This window comes from Gossypium hirsutum, chromosome A05 (genome assembly GCF_007990345.1).
Source record: "Gossypium hirsutum isolate 1008001.06 chromosome A05, Gossypium_hirsutum_v2.1, whole genome shotgun sequence".
Classification (NCBI taxonomy): Eukaryota; Viridiplantae; Streptophyta; class Magnoliopsida; order Malvales; family Malvaceae; genus Gossypium; species Gossypium hirsutum.
The window spans coordinates 31,185,005-31,204,586 of NC_053428.1; positions in this window are offsets into that span (position 1 = coordinate 31,185,005).

The following is a 19,582-nucleotide window of genomic DNA, read 5'->3' on the forward strand; positions in this document are numbered from 1 at the left end:
AACTCATATTGCGAGAAATGAGTTGAGCCTCAAGACACGTTGAGGTATTTTCAATTTCTGCTTCTCAAAATTCAACTCATATTGCGAGAAATGAGTTGAGCCTCAAGACACGTTGAGGTAATTTCAATTTCTGTTTTCAAAATTCAACTCATATTGCGAGAAATGAGTTGAGCCTCAAGACACGTTGAGGTAATTTCAATTTCTATTTTCAAAATTCAACTCATATTGCGAGAAATGAGTTGAGCCTCAAGACACGTTGAGGTATTTTCAATTTCTGCTTCTCAAAATTCAACTCATATTGCGAGAAATGAGTTGAGCCTCAAGACACGTTGAGGTAATTTCAATTTCTGTTTTCAAAATTCAACTCATATTGCGAGAAATGAGTTGAGCCTCAAGACACGTTGAGGTATTTTCAATTTCTGCTTCTCAAAATTCAACTCATATTGCGAGAAATGAGTTGAGCCTCAAGACACGTTGAGGTAATTTCAATTTCTGTTTTCAAAATTCAACTCATATTGTGAGAAATGAGTTGAGCCTCAAGACACATTGAGGTATTTTCAATTTCTGCTTTTCAAAACTTAACTCATATTGCGAGAGATGAGTTGAGCCTCAAGGCACGCTGAGGTATTTTCAATTTCTGCTTTACTAATTCTACTTTTTCAAATCAACTCATATTGCAAGAGGTGAGTTGAGTCTCAGGCCACACGCTGAGGTCTTTTCAAATTCTGTTTTTAATTTCTGTTTTTTAATTTCTGTGTTTCAAAAAAAAAAAAATCAACTCATATTGCAAGAGGTGAGTTGAGCATTTTAATTTCTGTTTTTCAAAAATCAATCATATTGCGAGAGGTGAGTTGAGCCTTTTAATTTCTATTTTTCAAAAACCAACTCATATTGCGAGAGGTGAGTTGAGCCTTTTTCTATTTTTCAAAATCAACTCATATTGCGAGAGGTGAGTTGAGCCTTTTGCAAATTCTGTTTTCAAAAATCGACTCATATTGCGAGAAGTGAGTTGAGCCTTGGCTCACGTGCTGAGCTATTTTCAATTTCTATTTTAATGTCTAGTTTTAAATAGTCAATTCATATTGCGAGAAATGAGTTGAGCTCAGGATCACATGCCGAGTAAAGAATAAAGATTGGACAATTGAACAAAATTTAGTGCTTTTAAGTCTTTGCACTATCCTTGTTTCACAATGATAAGCAAAGAGGGGCAGTTGTAAGCACTAAATTTTGTCCGACTAGAGTTTGTGTTTAATTTTCAAAATTTCAAAAAAAAATTAAATTAAAAAATAAAATTGCATTTTGACACCTAAACTTTTCCTAAATTTCATTTTGACCCTTAAACTTTCTTTAAATTTCACTTAGACCCCTAAACTTTCATTAAATTTCATTTTAATCCTAAATTTTCTAAAAATTACATTTAGCCCCAGAAGTTTTGCTGCATTTGCGATTTGGTCCTTCAGACAAGTTACATGATTTGGGGCACCCACTTCCAGATTTTCAGGCCATAAACATGGGTGGCTGCTCCTTCCCCACTTGCTACCTGCAAAAAAGAAGCAAAACCAACTATAAAAAGGAGTTTAAACTCCAAAAATGAGGACACCCACGAAAAAAATAAAAAAAAAACTTGCAAAAGAGAGATTTTTTCGAAGGAAAAAGAAGAAAAGAGAAGAAAAGAGAAAGAGGAGAAGAAAAGAAAGAGTACCGGCGTCGGAGGAGGTAGCGGCGGCGCAAGCGGTGGTGGAGGCTAGACTTTGAAGAAGAAGAAGGAAGAAGAAGGAAGAAGAAAAGAGGAAGAAGAAAGAAAGAAAAAAAGAAATAATAAAAAATATTATAACAGTCGGGTCAACCCGACCCGACCCACCTACGACCCGATCCGACCCAGCAGCCCAAGAAAAAACAAAAAAAAAAGAAACAAGCCCAAAAAAAATCAAAGCAAAAAAAAGCAAAAAAAGAAGGGAAAGAAGCAGCACAAAAAAAAAAAGAGGGCAGGCCAACAATAGGCCCAATTCCAGCAGCCAACAAGCAGCCAACAGGCCACCAGCCAGCAGGCCCGCGCAGGCCAGCCCAACAAGGCAGCCCAGCAGAAAAAAAAAGGAAGAAAAAGAAGAAAAAGAAAAAAGAAAAAGGAAAAAAGAAAAAAGAAAAAAAGAAGAAAAAGGGGGTTCAATTTTAGCAACCCGTTCGGCGAAGCTCGTGTTTTAGATTTTTCGGCAATTTTATTTATTTCTCTTTTAATTTAATGCTCGTATTTTTATGTTATTTCATTTTAATATTATTAGCATTTTATGCATTTTATATATTTTTATATTTTTGTATTTATATTTACAATTTAATTAAATTTTAATTTTACTTTATTTAAATAATTTTAATAAATAAGGCAACGAATCGGTTTAGCATCGAGTCACCGAATTCATCGCTATGTTGGGTGAATATCGATGGCTTATGTTAAATTCGGGACCCGTTTTAAAATAAAAAATGTTCAAAAATCCTCGTGTTTCAAAAAATTTTCTCGTGTTTTAATACAACCCGATTAAATATTAAATTGAATTGGTTTGACACTAATTCGTCGATTTCATTGCCATGTTGGGGTGAATATCATCGATTCGTGTTAAATATGGTACGTTTTTCTAAAAAAAAATTCTTGTTTCAAATTTTCGAATCTTTAAAAATTACTCGTATTTTAGAAATTTTCGAATTTTCGCGTTTTCAAAAGTTTTCGTGTTTGAAAAAAATTTTCGCGTTTAAAAATTTCTCGTATTTCAAAAATTGTCGTTTTTTACAAATTTTCGTGCTTTCAATAATCCTCGTGCTTTTAAAAATTCTCATGTTTCAAAATCTTCGTGTTTTCAAAATTCTAGTGTTTCAAAAATTTCTTGTTTTCAAAAAAAAATATTTCCGTGTTTTAAAAATTTTCGTGTTTTAAAAATTCTCGTATTTAAATTTTTTTTAAGAAAAATTTTGTTTCAAAAAAATGTCTTGTTTTAAAAATTCCCGTGTTTCAAAAAAAAATGTCGTGTTTTAAGAAATTTCGTTTTTTTCCAAAAATTTTCGTGTTTCTAAAATATTCGTGTTTACAAATTCTCGTGTTTTCAAAATTCTCGTATTTTAAAAAAAAACTTTCGTTTTAAAAAAGAAATACTGCGCTTCAAAATTCTCGTGTTTTTTTTTTAAAAAAAAGGGGTTCTCGTATTTCAATCGGATCACGACTAAATATTAAATGGAACTCGTATTTTTGAAAATTAAGACAACATGCGTTTAACGAGATACCAATTTTGGGCGTCGCGAGGGTGCTAATACCTTCCTCGCGCGTAACCGACTCCCGGACCCTAATTTTCTCTGGATTTTGACGTGGACCTAAAATTGTCTCTTTTTTTTAGAAAAGTTTAAAAAATTCTTCTAAAAAGGGATTTTATTTGGTGTCCGATCACACCTAAAAAAGATCGGTGGCGACTCCTCTTTTGTAAATAAAATTTGAAACTTTAATTTTTCAATAATCATTTCAAATAGCGCCTATTGCCAAATTTTTAGGTCGCTACAATTATATATATTTAAAAATTATATAAAAATAAATACGGCTAGGCCGGGCCTGGGTTTTAGTATTTTTATTTGGGTCGACATTGGGAAAAATTTTAGGCCCATTTTTTGGGCCCAACCTAGCTCGAGCCCAATGAATGGGCCTAAATTTTTAGTTGAGCCTAACCCGAACCCGGCCAGGCCCGGCCCATGAGCACCTCTACTTGCCATGAACCTCTTAAACTTAAAAGCCATTGGATTCTCTCACACCTTTGGATCATAACCTATATTTGCCACTATGAAATTAATAACTCCATTATTAGGGAGATCAAATATCTAAGACAATGTCTTCTCTGTCACACAGTAAGGCACCACAAAGTGTGCTAATAGGTGCCTTATTAGCCCTTCCAAAATCACTAGTTTCAAATAAAGCATATTATCTTGCTTGATTTCTTTAACACAATCTTCCGCAACACATTTGATTTCAATCAATACTCTATCTTTAATATAAGGATATTTAGGGCTTATTTAGTAGTACTTAAAAAAGTATTTTTTGGTTGAAATTTTTGACTTTTAAAATTATTTTTGAAAAGCATTTTTGAAAAACACTTTTAAAAATGATAAGCTAAAATTTTTAACTTTTCCTCTCTCAAAAGCAATTTTGGTACTTAATTATTTTTTCACCCCTCCAATAACATAGTACTTTCCCTTCTTTTATTTTTTTCTTAGTGCTTAATTACAAATATGTTAAAATTATTAATTAAAAATAAAAAAAATATTTGTTGAAATAATAAAAATATGTTAATATCTAATTATAAATATTTAATGGTTATATTTAAATATTTAAAATATAGTTTATATATTCTAATTAAATTTTATAAATAATTAATATTTATTGTTTAAAAATATTTAAAATTTATATTTCATATATTAAAATATTAACAAGTTATAATAATTTTTTTTATATTCTTACTAAAATATAATACTATTAACTAATTTGAATATTATTTAAATGCATATTTGTTATTTGATAATAACATGTTTAAAATAATCATTTTATTTTTCAAAAGCATTTTTTGACAGTAATACTAAACACTCAAATCTTAAACCAAACTTTTTAAAAGTACCTTTTAAAAACATTTTTCCACAATACTTTTCAAAATTATTGCTTAACTAGCCCTTAATCAAATTTCTCATTATCCACCGTAAATTTGTGGAGGTTGTATCAACACTAACATCGATAAACTTGGAGGCCAAAGTATCAACATATGTCAACACATTAATATCAACATATCATCAAGTTTCCTTTTCTCTTTTAACAATTTCAAATCTATCAAAATATCAACATATGTCAACACATTAATAAAATGTACTGGTAATGGCCCTGTCATATTGTCATCACACCATTAATGACAGATAGCGACTCACTTTCAATAACCATAATGTAACAAATCAATAATTTTAGTGACCATATAATAGTTTTTAAAATTTATTGACTAAAAGATAATTTAAACTATACATAAGTGACCAAACTTGTAATTTACCTTCTAAAAAATTGCATAACAAACAAAATAGAATTATAAAAAATATTGAATTCCTTTTTTAATAAAAAAAAGTTTTGAGGCTTCATTAAAAAATCAGTTAAACTCTTGATATATTTTGTTGCAGGGAATCTCTCCTGTTCACATCATTTCTTGCAGGGAATCTCTCCTGTTCATGTATTATTTCTTTTTGGACCTGGTGATGGTTATCGAAGTGGTATCATCTGCAAGATCCACCGTTTTGATTGAGGATGCCGGAGATTCATCTTCAGGTTCGGAGTCCAATGAGCTGAGCATTTCAGCCATGAGTTTTTTGTATTCTTTTTTGGTCTTGGCTTGAGCTAACATTGCACTGGCTGTTGACTTTGCTTGAAGAAATTTTGCTGTGGTTTGATCCGGGGCTGCAGACTTACATAATCTTGGATTCTTATTGAAAAAATTATCCAAATATTTTGAATCATATTTCTCATCATTAAATTTGTCCCACCATTTAGTCCTGTAATAGCGAACTAATAATGGAATTCCAGTGTGTTGGTCTTGCTCATAAGAATAATTCCATGAGACAATCCAGGAAATGCATAGTTTTGAGAAAAAATGGATTGTCCTGTAAATGTGTTTTTGATCTGGTTCAGGATGAAATTTGTCAAAGAATTTGGGCCATAAGTTTTGAATTTTTTCTGGTAGTATCTCAAAGGATGATGGTCCATACCAATTCCACCACTCTTGGAACCAGTTTGGGAATTTGAATTGGGTGCCATATTTGAAATATATGAGCCACGAATGTCTCATGTGTTGGTTGTTCATTAAAAAGGCATTGTACTATGCCATTTGGTAATCCCAATATGTAAAATATGGGTAATGGTCTATTTTGGTGGTAAATTTGGCTGGGAATTTCTTTGAAGCATTTGGGTTTTCACTCCAATCTCTTGGTCGGAGAATTTTTAATATTTGGGCTGTTGAATGGGTAATAAAATTTGGATCTTTTGGATCTGTGTAATGTTTGAACAAAACAGATCCAGTTTGGACCAGTATATTTTCATAATACTGTTGGGGTTTTTGATTTTGGGTTTTATAAACATTTGAAACCATTGTCATTTGTTGTAATAAACTAAGAATATTATATTCGGACATTCCATCTATATTCCATTCATAGATTGTATTAGCATTGTATTTATTTTGGAAAACAGGTTTTTCTTCTATGTTAAGATCAGGTGCAGTGATTTTTGGATAATATAATCTTTTTGGTTCTTTCCAAGCCATCTTGTTAATTTGTTGTTCGTCTGACTGATCCGAGTCAGATTGGGAGGATTGGTGTAATGTATTTACTGAATATTGGGTTTGTATTGGGGTATCAGGGGCGATTAATTCAGACTTATGGTTTTCTAAAGCATTAAGTCTATTTTGGATTTCTGTTAGGAAATCATTTTGGGATTTTTGGAAAGCTTTTGGAATCTCATAAGGTGTGAATATTGGTTCTTTGGAACTTTTTTCGGTTATCTCTTTTACTGGTTCTCTCTTGATTGGTTGACTTTCTACCAAATTTTCAATATAATCTAATTGTTTTCCTATTGTATGAAGATTAATATTTGTATAATTGTTTTGTTCTACTATCATTTTGATAGAACAATTTTTCTAAAACAAATATTTCTGAATTTTCTCTTTGTCTTGCATTATTAGTCATTGATGAATAAGTTGGTGACATGTTAGGTGAATTTTGGGGACTCTCTTCTTGTCTGGCATAGATAGGTTGAGCTATATTTGAGGAATTATCTATTCCTTGTTAATTGGTCCTAAATGTTGTTGGGATAGAAGAGACAGAGGCTCTGGCTGTCCTAAAATCTACTGTTTGTGTTTCTGGATTTGACTCTTCTTCTATATTTAACCTCCTAAAAGTTGTGCTGGTACTTCCTATTTCGAAGGAGTGTCTTGGAGGCATTCTTTGTGGCCTATTGAATTTTAATTCAACTGTGCCATCTTGGTGCTGAGAAATTTCACTTAATGAAGTGTTTCTTATGGGGTTGGTGCCACAGGGTCTGTAGCACCTTCAAGTTTCCACTTATCAGGAAGGTTTATCTCATGCCATTGTATTGTTCTAGGGATTGTAGTATGAGATCTTGTGGTGTCTGTCTCTATTAAGAGGGTTTCTCCTTTTGGGCTTTGGAGTAAAGCCCTTGGTATTAACTACAGAATACATGGCTTTGAAATGGGGTCTATAAACCAAAGTTAACACTTCTGTACCTGGAAGCATTTTGTAGTTATGGGTATGTATTTGAAGTGTTAAAGATTGTAAAATATTTTTATCAGTCAAAGAAACCATAAATGACAATGGTTTCAAATGTTTATAAAACCCAAAATCAAAATGGATTAATCAATGACCATGCTATAGCTAATCTTTTAGTTGCTGGATTTACTGGTCAATTATAAGGATGGTGGGATTATGCACTGACTAAAACCCAACTGGAAGAAATTTTAAAAGCAATAAAAAAAGATGACCAAGATAGAATTATTTTAGACGGACAAGGAAGAGAAATCCAAGATGCAGTAGCAACTTTAATTTTCTCAATCTCTAAACACTTCATTGGAGATCCTTCTCATCTTAAAGATAGAAATTCAGAATTATTATCAAATTTAAAATGTAAAAAATTAACCGATTTTAAATGGTATAAAGATGTCTTTATGACTAGAGTCATGCAAAGATCTGATAACCAGCAACCATTTTGGAAAGAAAAATTTCTAGCAGGACTTCCCACATTATTAGGAGAAAAAGTTAGGAATCAAATAAGAGAAAATTACAAAGGTATTATTCCATATGAAAAGCTTACATATGGTGAACTAATTAGTTTCACCCAAAAAGAAGGATTAAAAATTTGCCAAGATTTAAAATTACAAAAACAACTCAAGAAAGAAAGATATCAATGTAGAAAGGAATTAGGATCATTCTGCCACCAATTTGACATCAGGAATGAGCCTTCTTCTTCAAAAACATGTTGCCCTGAAAAGCCAAAAAATAGGAAAAATAATATTTCAGAATATTATAAAAAACCCAAATATAAAAATACAGAAAAGGGAAGAAACAACAAAGAACAGAAAACAAAATTGACAAAACAATAAAATGTTATAGATGTGGAAAACCAGGACATATCTCAAAATATTGTAAAACCAAAAGAAAAATCAATAACTTAAATTTAGAAGAAGAGATAGAACAAAAATTAAATGAAATCCTATTAGAAACAACTTCTTCTGAAAATGATACATCTACTGAAACAGATGAATTACAAATAGACGAATTACATACAACATCCCAGTCTTCAGGAGATGAGAATGAACCTTCAATTAATATGCTAACTAAAGATCAAGAATTTATGATAGAAGTTATTGATAAAATTCAAGACCTAGAGCTTAAAAGAGAATACCTTTCGAAATTAAAATCCTCATTAAAAGACAAACCAGAAAAAGAAAAAGAATTCATTTCTAGTCAATCACAAATGTATAATATACAAGATATAATATTTAATAAATATGAAAAAATAAAACCAAGACAAATTACAAACTCTGAATTACAGTTGGAAATAAAACAGATTAAATCAGAACTTTCTCAGCTTAAAATAGAACAACAAGAAATGAAGGAACAAATTAGATCCTTAAAAGACGAAACCTCAGAAAAAAGTTCATCAGAAACTGAACCTGAACCTGAAGAAAATACACAAGAATATATGATGGTTCTAACTGAAGTATCTATTCAAAGATATTTAATAAAAATAAATATTGTCATAAATAATGAATTTCAATTAGAAACAATAGCCCTGTTAATGAACAAGAAGAACATTATGAAAATATTCCCCAAAGATTTGATAATTGGACTCTTCCAAGAGTTCCAACAAACCAAGTTTACAAAAAAACAACTTGTGAAAATTTAAATGCTTTTTGCAGTTATGTTATAAAAACAAAAGAAATGAGTTTACCTATTCAAAAAGAATATGAAACAATCCAATTATTAGATAAAGTCGTCATTAATAAACTCAAAGAACAAAGAGACAAATACATCCATTTTGGATTAGTCCAGGTTGGAGTCAAACCTCTTAGTGTTGAAGCCACTAAAAATACCTCAATATTAGTAGTCTTAAGAGACCAAAGACACATCATGTTTAATGACTCATTATTAGGAACTATAGAAACAAACCTATGTACTGGCCCAATACATTTTAATTGTTATCCAAATTTTATGGTTTCTTTGACTGATAAAAACATTTTACAATCTTTAACACTTCAAATACATACCCATAACTACAAAATGCTTTCAGATACAGAAGTGTTAACTTTGGTTTATAGACTCCATATCAAAGCCATGTATTCTATAGTTAATACCAAGGCTTTACTCCAAAGCCCAAAAGGAGAAACCCTCTTAATAGAGACAGACACCACAAGATCTCATACTACAATCCCTAGAACAATACAATGGCATGAGATAAACCTTCCTGATAAGTGGAAACTTGAAGGTGCTACAGACCCTGTGGCACCAACCCCCATAAGAAACACTTCATTAAGTGAAATTTCTCAGCACCAAGATGGCACAGTTGAATTAAAATTCAATAGGCCACAAAGAATGCCTCTAAGACACTCCTTCGAAATAGGAAGTACCAACACAGCTTTTAGGAAGTTAAATATAGAAGAAGAGTCAAATCCAGAAACACAAACAGTAGATTTTAGGACAGCCAGAGCCTCTGTCTCTTCTATCCCAACAACATTTAGGACCAATTTACAAGGAATAGATAATTCCTCAAATATAGCTCAACCTATCTATGCCAGACAAGAAGAGAGTCCCCAAAATTCACCTAACATGTCACCAACTTATTCATCAATGACTAATAATGCAAGACAAAGAGAAAATTCAGAAATATTTGTTTTAGAAAATTATTTGAAATAAATAAAGAATGGTGTAGAAAGCACTTCTATTCCAACAAAAATAAGCAAAAAAGAGAAGATTACTTTAAAAATTATAATGATAAAAAAGAAAATATTCTTCAAGAATATTATAGATTTATGAATACTCATAAAGTCCATATAAAATTCTTTGAATGGTTTGAAGAATATTATTTAGGATCTGTTAATACAATAAGATATAATACTAGATGGCAAACTAATAAAGGAGAAGTTGAATCTCGACATCCCCCTTTAATGGAGGTTCAATATCTTCATAAGAATACTGGAATAAAAGCAAACCCTTTAAGAATGAGAGCTCCCGATGCAGGAGAACAAATCTCATCAAAGGATATCAAAATGATAGTAGAACAAAACAATTATACAAATATTAATCTTCATACAATAGGAAAACAATTAGATTATATTGAAAATTTGGTAGAAAGTCAACCAATCAAGAGAGAACCAGTAAAAGAGATAACCGAAAAAAGTTCCAAAGAACCAATATTCACACCTTATGAGATTCCAAAAGCTTTCCAAAAATCCCAAAATGATTTCCTAACAGAAATCCAAAATAGACTTAATGCTTTAGAAAACCATAAGTCTGAATTAATCGCCCCTGATACCCCAATACAAACCTAATATTCAGTAAATACATTACACCAATCCTCCCAATCTGACTCGGATCAGTCAGACGAACAACAAATTAACAAGATGGCTTGGAAAGAACCAAAAAGATTATATTATCCAAAAATCACTGCACCTGATCTTAACATAGAAGAAAAACCTGTTTTCCAAAATAAATACAATGCTAATACAATCTATGAATGGAATATAGATGGAATGTCCGAATATAATATTCTTAGTTTATTACAACAAATGACAATGGTTTCAAATGTTTATAAAACCCAAAATCAAAATGGATTAATCAATGACATGCTATAGCTAATCTTTTAGTTGCTGGATTTACTGGTCAGTTAAAAGGATGGTGGGATCATGCACTGACTAAAACCCAACAGGAAGAAATTTTATAAAAAAAGATGACCAAGATAGAATTATTTTAGACGAACAAGGAAGAGAAATCCAAGATGTAGTAGCAACTTTAATTTTCTCAATCTCTAAACACTTCATTGGAGATCCTTCTCATCTTAAAGATAGAAATTCAGAATTATTATCAAATTTAAAATGTAAAAAATTAACCGATTTTAAATGGTATAAAGATGTCTTTATGACTAGAGTCATGCAAAGATCTGATAACCAGCAACCATTTTGGAAAGAAAAATTTCTAGCAGGACTTCTCACATTATTAGGAGAAAAAGTTAGGAATCAAATAAGAGAAAATTACAAAGGTATTATTCCATATGAAAAGCTTACATATGGTGAACGAATTAGTACTATTAAAAAAGAAATTTTATCAATTGTTTTATGCATTACAAAATTCCAAAGTGATTTATTAAATCAAAAATTCCTTTTGCGAATCGATTGCAAATCAGCAAAAGAAGTTTTACAAAAATATGTTCAAAACATTGCCTCAAAACAAATTTTTGCAAGATGGCAGGCAATTTTGAGCATATTTGATTTTGATATTGAATACATCAAAGAAGAAACTAATTCTTTGCCTGATTTTCTCACCAGAGAGTTTCTTCAAAAATGCCCCCCAAACTCCGAGACAAAGGAAAAGGGAAAATAGAAGAATCATCCAAAACCCAAATCACATCAAAACCAATTAAAACATGGTATGAAATTTGCCAAGAAGAAGATGAGAAATCATCATCATCGTCAAAATCCTCCAAAAATACAATAATTCAAGATGCACAAGATCCAAATGAGATTGGTTCTCAAATCAAAAAATGGATTAAGTCCCTATCTCCAAGCTGTGCTGGTACTTCCTATTTCGAAGGAGTGTCTTAGAGGCATTCTTTGTGGCCTATTGAATTTTAATTCAACTGTGCCATCTTGGTGCTGAGAAATTTCACTTAATGAAGTGTTTCTTATGGAGGTTGGTGCCACAGGGTCTGTAGCACCTTCAAGTTTCCACTTATCAGGAAGGTTTATCTCATGCCATTGTATTGTTCTAGGGATTGTAGTATGAGATCTTGTGGTGTCTGTCTCTATTAAGAGGGTTTCTCCTTTTGGGCTTTGGAGTAAAGCCTTGGTATTAACTACAGAATACATGGCTTTGAAATGGAGTCTATAAACCAAAGTTAACACTTCTGTACCTGGAAGCATTTGTAGTTATGGGTATGTATTTGAAGTGTTAAAGATTGTAAAATATTTTTATCAGTCAAAGAAACCATAAAATTTGGATAACAATTAAAATGTATTGGGCCAGTACATAGGCTTGTTTCTATAGTTCCTAATAATGAGTTATTAAACATGATGTGTCTTTGGTCTCTTAAGACTACTAATATTGAGGTATTTTTAGTGGCTTCAACACTAAGAGGTTTGACTCCAACCTGGACTAATCCAAAATGGATGTATTTGTATCTTTGTTCTTTGAGTTTATTAATGACGACTTTATCTAATAATTGGATTGTTTCATATTCTTTTTGAATAGGTAAACTCCTTTATTTTATTTTTATAACATAACTGCAAAAAGCATTTAAATTTTCAAAAGTTGTTTTTTTGTAAACTTGGTTTGTTGGAACTCTTGGAAGAGTCCAATTATCAAATCTTTGGGGAATATTTTCATAATGTTCTTCTTGTTCATTAACAGTATTGTTTGAGGTTTGGTCAGATTCTTGGGATTGATTAGTAACAAAGCTAGCAGAAGAATTGGTTCTTGGATTGATTAGTAACAAAGCTACCAGAAGAATTGGTTCTTCTAAGGAAAGGAAACATTCTTTGTTTTCCATCTATATTCCATTCATAGATTGTATTAGCATTGTATTTATTTTGAAAAACAGGTTTTTCTTCTATGTTAAGATCAGGTGCAGTGATTTTGGATAATATAATCTTTTTGGTTCTTTCCAAGCCATCTTGTTAATTTGTTGTTCATCTAACTGATCCGAGTCCGATTGGGAGGATTGGTGTAATGTATTTACTGAATATTGGGTTTGTATTGGGGTATCAGGGGCGATTAATTCAGACTTATGGTTTTCTAAAGCATTAAGTCTATTTTGGATTTCTGTTAGGAAATCATTTTGGGATTTTTGGAAAGCTTTTGGAATCTCATAAGGTGTGAATATTGGTTCTTGGGAACTTTTTCGGTTATCTCTTTTACTGGTTCTCTCTTGATTGGTTGACTTTCTACCAAATTTTCAATATAATCTAATTGTTTTCCTATTGTATGAAGATTAATATTTGTATAATTGTTTTGTTCTACTATCATTTTGATATCCTTTGATGAGATTTGTTCTCCTGCATCGGGAGCTCTCATTCTTAAAGGGTTTGCTTTTATTCCAGTATTCTTATGAAGATATTGAACCTCCATTAAAGGGGGATGTCGAGATTCAACTTCTCCTTTATTAGTTTGCCATCTATTATTATATCTTATTGTATTAACAGATCCTAAATAATATTCTTCAAACCATTCAAAGAATTTTATATGGACTTTATGAGTATTCATAAATCTATAATATTCTTGAAGAATATTTTCTTTTTTATCATTATAATTTTTAAAGTAATCTTCTCTTTTTGCTTATTTTGTTGGAATAGAAGTGCTTTCTACACCATTCTTTATTTATTTCAAACAATTTTTCTAAAACAAATATTTCTGAATTTTCTCTTTGTCTTGCATTATTAGTCATTGATGAATAAGTTGGTGACATGTTAGGTGAATTTGGGGACTCTCTTCTTGTCTGGCATAGATAGGTTGAGCTATATTTGAGGAATTATCTATTCCTTGTAAATTGGTCCTAAATGTTGTTGGGATAGAAGAGACAGAGGCTCTGGCTGTCCTAAATCTACTGTTTGTGTTTCTGGATTTGACTCTTCTTCTATATTTAACCTCCTAAAAGCTGTGCTGGTACTTCCTATTTCGAAGGAGTGTCTTGGAGGCATTCTTTGTGGCCTATTGAATTTTAATTCAACTGTGCCATCTTGGTGCTGAGAAATTTCACTTAATGAAGTGTTTCTTATGGGGGTTGGTGCCACAGGGTCTGTAGCACCTTCAAGTTTCCACTTATCAGGAAGGTTTATCTCATGCCATTGTATTGTTCTAGGGATTGTAGTATGAGATCTTGTTGTGTCTGTCTCTATTAAGAGGGTTTCTCCTTTTGGGCTTTGGAGTAAAGCCTTGGTATTAACTATAGGATACATGGCTTTGAAATGGAGTCTCTAAACCAAAGTTAACACTTCTGTACTTGGAAGCATTTTGTAGTTATGGGTATGTATTTGAAGTGTTAAAGATTGTAAAATGTTTTATCAGTCAAAGAAACCATAAAATTTGGATAACAATTAAAATGTATTGGGCCAGTACATAGGCTTGTTTCTATAGTTCCTAATAATAAGTCATTAAACATGATGTGTCTTTGGTCTCTTAAGACTACTAATATTGAGGTATTTTTAGTGGCTTCAACACTAAGAGGTTTGACTCCTACCTGGACTAATCCAAAATGGATGTATTTGTATCTTTGTTCTTTGAGTTTATTAATGACGACTTTATCTAATAATTGGATTGTTTCATATTCTTTTTGAATAGGTAAACTCCTTTCTTTTGTTTTTATAACAAATGACAATGGTTTCAAATGTTTATAAAACCCAAAATCAAAATGGATTAATCAATGACCATGCTATAGCTAATCTTTTAGTTGCTGGATTTACTGGTCAGTTAAAAGGATGGTGGGATCATGCACTGACTAAAACCCAACAGGAAGAAATTTTATAAAAAAAGATGACCAAGATAGAATTATTTTAGACGAACAAGGAAGAGAAATCCAAGATGTAGTAGCAACTTTAATTTTCTCAATCTCTAGACACTTCATTGGAGATCCTTCTCATCTTAAAGATAGAAATTCAGAATTATTATCAAATTTAAAATGTAAAAAATTAACCGATTTTAAATGGTATAAAGATGTCTTTATGACTAGAGTCATGCAAAGATCTGATAACCAGCAACCATTTTGGAAAGAAAAATTTCTAGCAGGACTTCCCACATTATTAGGAGAAAAAGTTAGGAATCAAATAAGAGAAAATTACAAAGGTATTATTCCATATGAAAAGCTTACATATGGTGAACTAATTAGTTTCACCCAAAAAGAAGGATTAAAAATTTGCCAAGATTTAAAATTACAAAAACAACTCAAGAAAGAAAGATATCAATGTAGAAAGGAATTAGAATCATTCTGCCACCAATTTGACATCAGGAATGAGCCTTCTTCTTCAAAAACATGTTGCCCTGAAAAGCCAAAAAATAGGAAAAAGAATATTTCAGAATATTATAAAAAACCTAAATATAAAAAATACAGAAAATGGAAGAAACAACAAAAAACAGAAAACAAAATTGACAAAACAATAAAATGTTATAGATGTGGAAAACCAGGACATATCTCAAATATTGTAAAATCAAAAGAAAAATCAATAACTTAAATTTAGAAGAAGAGATAGAACAAAAAATTAAATGAAATCCTATTAGAAACAACTTCTTCTGAAAATGATACATCTACTGAAACAGATGAATTACAAATAGACGAATTACATACAACATCCCAGTCTTCTGGAGATGAGAATGAACCTTCAATTAATATGCTAACTAAAGATCAAGAATTTATGATAGAAGTTATTGATAAAATTCAAGACCTAAAGCTTAAAAGAGAATACATTTTGAAATTAAAATCCTCATTAAAAGATAAACCAGAAAAAGAAAAAGAATTCATTTCTAGTCAATCACAAATGTATAATATACAAGATATAATATTTAATAAATATGAAAAAATAAAACCAAGACAAATTACAAACTCTGAATTACAGTTGGAAATAAAATAGATTAAACCAGAACTTTCTCAGCTTAAAATAGAACAACAAGAAATGAAGGAAAAAATTAGATCCTTAAAAGACGAAACCTCAGAAAAAAGTTCATCAGAAACTGAACTTGAACCTGAAGAAAATACACAAGAATATATGATGGTTCTAACTGAAGTATCTATTCAAAGATATTTAATAAAAATAAATATTGTCATAAATAATGAATTTCAATTAGAAACAATAGCCCTTTTTGATACAGGAGCAGACCAAAACTGCATTAGAGAAGGAATAATTCCAACAAAATATTATAATAAAACATCAGAATCTCTTAAGGCTGCAAATGGTAAAAAATTAAAAATTACTTACAAAATTCCCAATGTAGAAATATCCAACAAATGTATAAAACATCAAATATGTTTTTTAATGGTAAAAGATATTACCCAAGATGTCATATTAGGAACCCCATTCATATCCTTACTCAAACCTTATAAAGTAACAAATAATTCTATCTCCACTAAAGTTTTAAACACTAAGGTAGAATTTCCTTTTGTAGAAAAACCGAAAATAAGAAACCTCAACCTATTAAAATCTTTATCCATTCATAATGGACAAATTATTAATTTAATTAATTACAAACAGAAGCAAATCTCTTTCCTAAAAGAAGAAATATGTTTTAAAAAATTAAATGAACAATTAAGAAAAGAGAAATACAAAAAAGAATAGATCAAATCAAAAAGGAAATAGAATCAACAATTTGCTCTGACATTCCTAATGCCTTTTGGAATAGAAAGAAACATGAAGTAACATTACCATACGAAAACGATTTTGATGAAAGACAAATACCCACAAAAGCAAGACCAATACAAATGAACAAAGAAATGGAAGAATTTTGTAGAAAAGAAATACAAGACCTTCTTAATAAAAATTAATTAGAAAGAGCAGTTCCCCTTGGAGTTGTTCAGCATTTATGTAATAAAAAATGCAGAACTTGAAAGAGGAACGCCAAGATTAGTAATTAATTACAAACCTCTCAATCAAGCCTTAAAATGGATTAGATACCCAATACCAAATAAGAAAGATTTGCTACAAAAACTTTGTAATGCAAATATTTTCTCAAAATTTGATATGAAATCCGGATTTTGGCAAATCCAAATAAAAGAAGAAGAAAGATATAAAACATCATTTACTGTACCATTTGGACAATATGAATGGAATGTAATGCATTTTGGGTTAAAAAATGCTCCATCTGAGTTCCAAAGAATAATGAATGATATTTTTTACCAATATTCTCAATTCACAATACTATACATCGATGATGTATTAGTATTTTCAAAAAATTTAGAAAAACACTTTAAACATATATCAATCTTTATAAAAGTCATAAGAAATAATGGTTTAGTAGTTTCTAAATCCAAAATAAGTTTATTCCAAACCAAAGTAAGGTTTTTAGGTCATTACATTACCCAATGAACCATTACCCCAATAGAACGATCTATAGAATTTGCTAGCAAATTCCCAGACCAAATTCTTGATAAAGTCCAATTACAAAGGTTCTTAGGAAGCCTCAATTATGTTATAGACTTTTATCCAGGTCTTAGCAAATTATGTAAACCATTATATGATAGACTCAAAAAGAATCCACAACCTTGGACAAAAAACCATACCAATATTATCACCCAAATCAAAAAACAAATCACTAAGCTTCCTTGTTTATATTTAGCTGATCCAAATGCCCCCAAGATAGTTGAAACAGATGCTTCTGAAATAGGGTATGGTGGGATCCTAAAACAAGTTAAAGGAGGAAAAGAGCAAGTAGTCCAGTTTACTTCCAGACACTGGAATCCTACTCAGCAAAATTATAGTACTATTAAAAAAGAAATTTTATCAATTGTTTTATGCATTACAAAATTCCAAAGTGATTTATCAAATCAAAAATTCCTTTTGCGAATCGATTGCAAATCAGCAAAAGAAGTTTTACAAAAAGATGTTCAAAACATTGCCTCAAAACAGATTTTGCAAGATGGCAGGCAATTTTGAGCATATTTGATTTTGATATTGAATACATCAAAGGAGAAACTAATTCTTTGCCTGATTTTCTCACCAGAGAGTTTCTTCAAAAATGCCCCCCAAACTCCGAGACAAAGGAAAAGGGAAAATAGAAGAATCATCCAAAACCCAAATCACTTCAAAACCAATTAAAACATGGTATGAAATTTGCCAAGAAGAAGATGAGAAATCATCATCATCGTTAAAATCCTCCAAAAATACAATAATTCAAGATGCACAAGATCCAAATGAGATTGGTTCTCAAATCAAAAAATGGATTGAGTCCCTATCTCAATCTCCAGAAGTAGCATTGGCCTTTTCGCAAATGAAAGAGGAAACTCCTCTCAAACAAATTGCTGCTGAAGCAGCAAAGGTTTCAAAAAATAAAGAGATTGTTTTACACAAACCAAATCTCTTAAAAATGTTTTAAAAGAGACTTCTCTCCAAGAGGTTTTTCCAAAAGAGATAGCAGTATCTTCACAAACTGCTACACAAAAATCTTCACAATATTTTCCAAACAAATATTTGAAAAAATTCTTGTTATGGAGGAAGAATTTTCAGAAAAACCTCCACATATACTGGCAAAAGAACTTTTCAATGGATGGCATTTCAAACCATTGGATTCTCAAAAACCCCAACAGTATTATGAAAATATACTGGTCCAAACTGGATCTGTTTTGTTCAAACATTACACAGATCCAAAAGATCCAAATTTTATTACCCATTCAACAGCCCAAATATTAAAAATTCTCCGACCAAGAGATTGGAGTGAAAACCCAAATGCTTCAAAGAAATTCCCAGCCAAATTTACCACCAAAATAGACCATTACCCATATTTTACATATTGGGATTACCAAATGGCATGGTACAATGCCTTTTTAATGAACAACCAACACATGAGACATTCGTGGCTCATATATTTCAAATATGGCACCCAATTCAAATTCCCAAACTGGTTCCAAGAGTGGTGGAATTGGTATGGACCATCATCCTTTGAGATACTACCAGAAAAAATTCAAAACTTATGGCCCAAATTCTTTGACAAATTTCATCCTGAACCAGATCAAAAACACATTTACAGGACAATCCATTTTTTCTCAAAACTATGCATTTCCTGGATTGTCTCATGGAATTATTCTTATGAGCAAGACCACCACACTGGAATTCCATTATTAGTTCGCAATTACAGGACTAAATGGTGGGACAAATTTAATGATGAGAAATATGATTCAAAATATTTGGATAATTTTTTCAATAAGAATCCAAGATTATGTAAGTCTGCAGCCCCGGATCAAACCACAGCAAAATTTCTTCAAGCAAAGTCAACAGCCAGTGCAATGTTAGCTCAAGCCAAGACCAAAAAAGAATACAAAAAACTCATGGCTGAAATGCTCAGCTCATTGGACTCCGAATCTGAAGATGAATCTCTGGCATCCTCAATCAAAACGGTGGATCTTGCAGATGATACCACTTCGGTAACCATCACCAGGTCCAAAAAGAAATAATACATGAACAGGAGAGATTCCCTGCAAGAAATGATGTGAATAGGAGAGATTCCCTGCAACAAAATAATCCGTGAACAGGAGAGATTCCTTGCAAGAAATGATGTGAACAGGAAAGATTCCCTGCAACAAAATAATGTGTGAACAGGAGAGATTTCC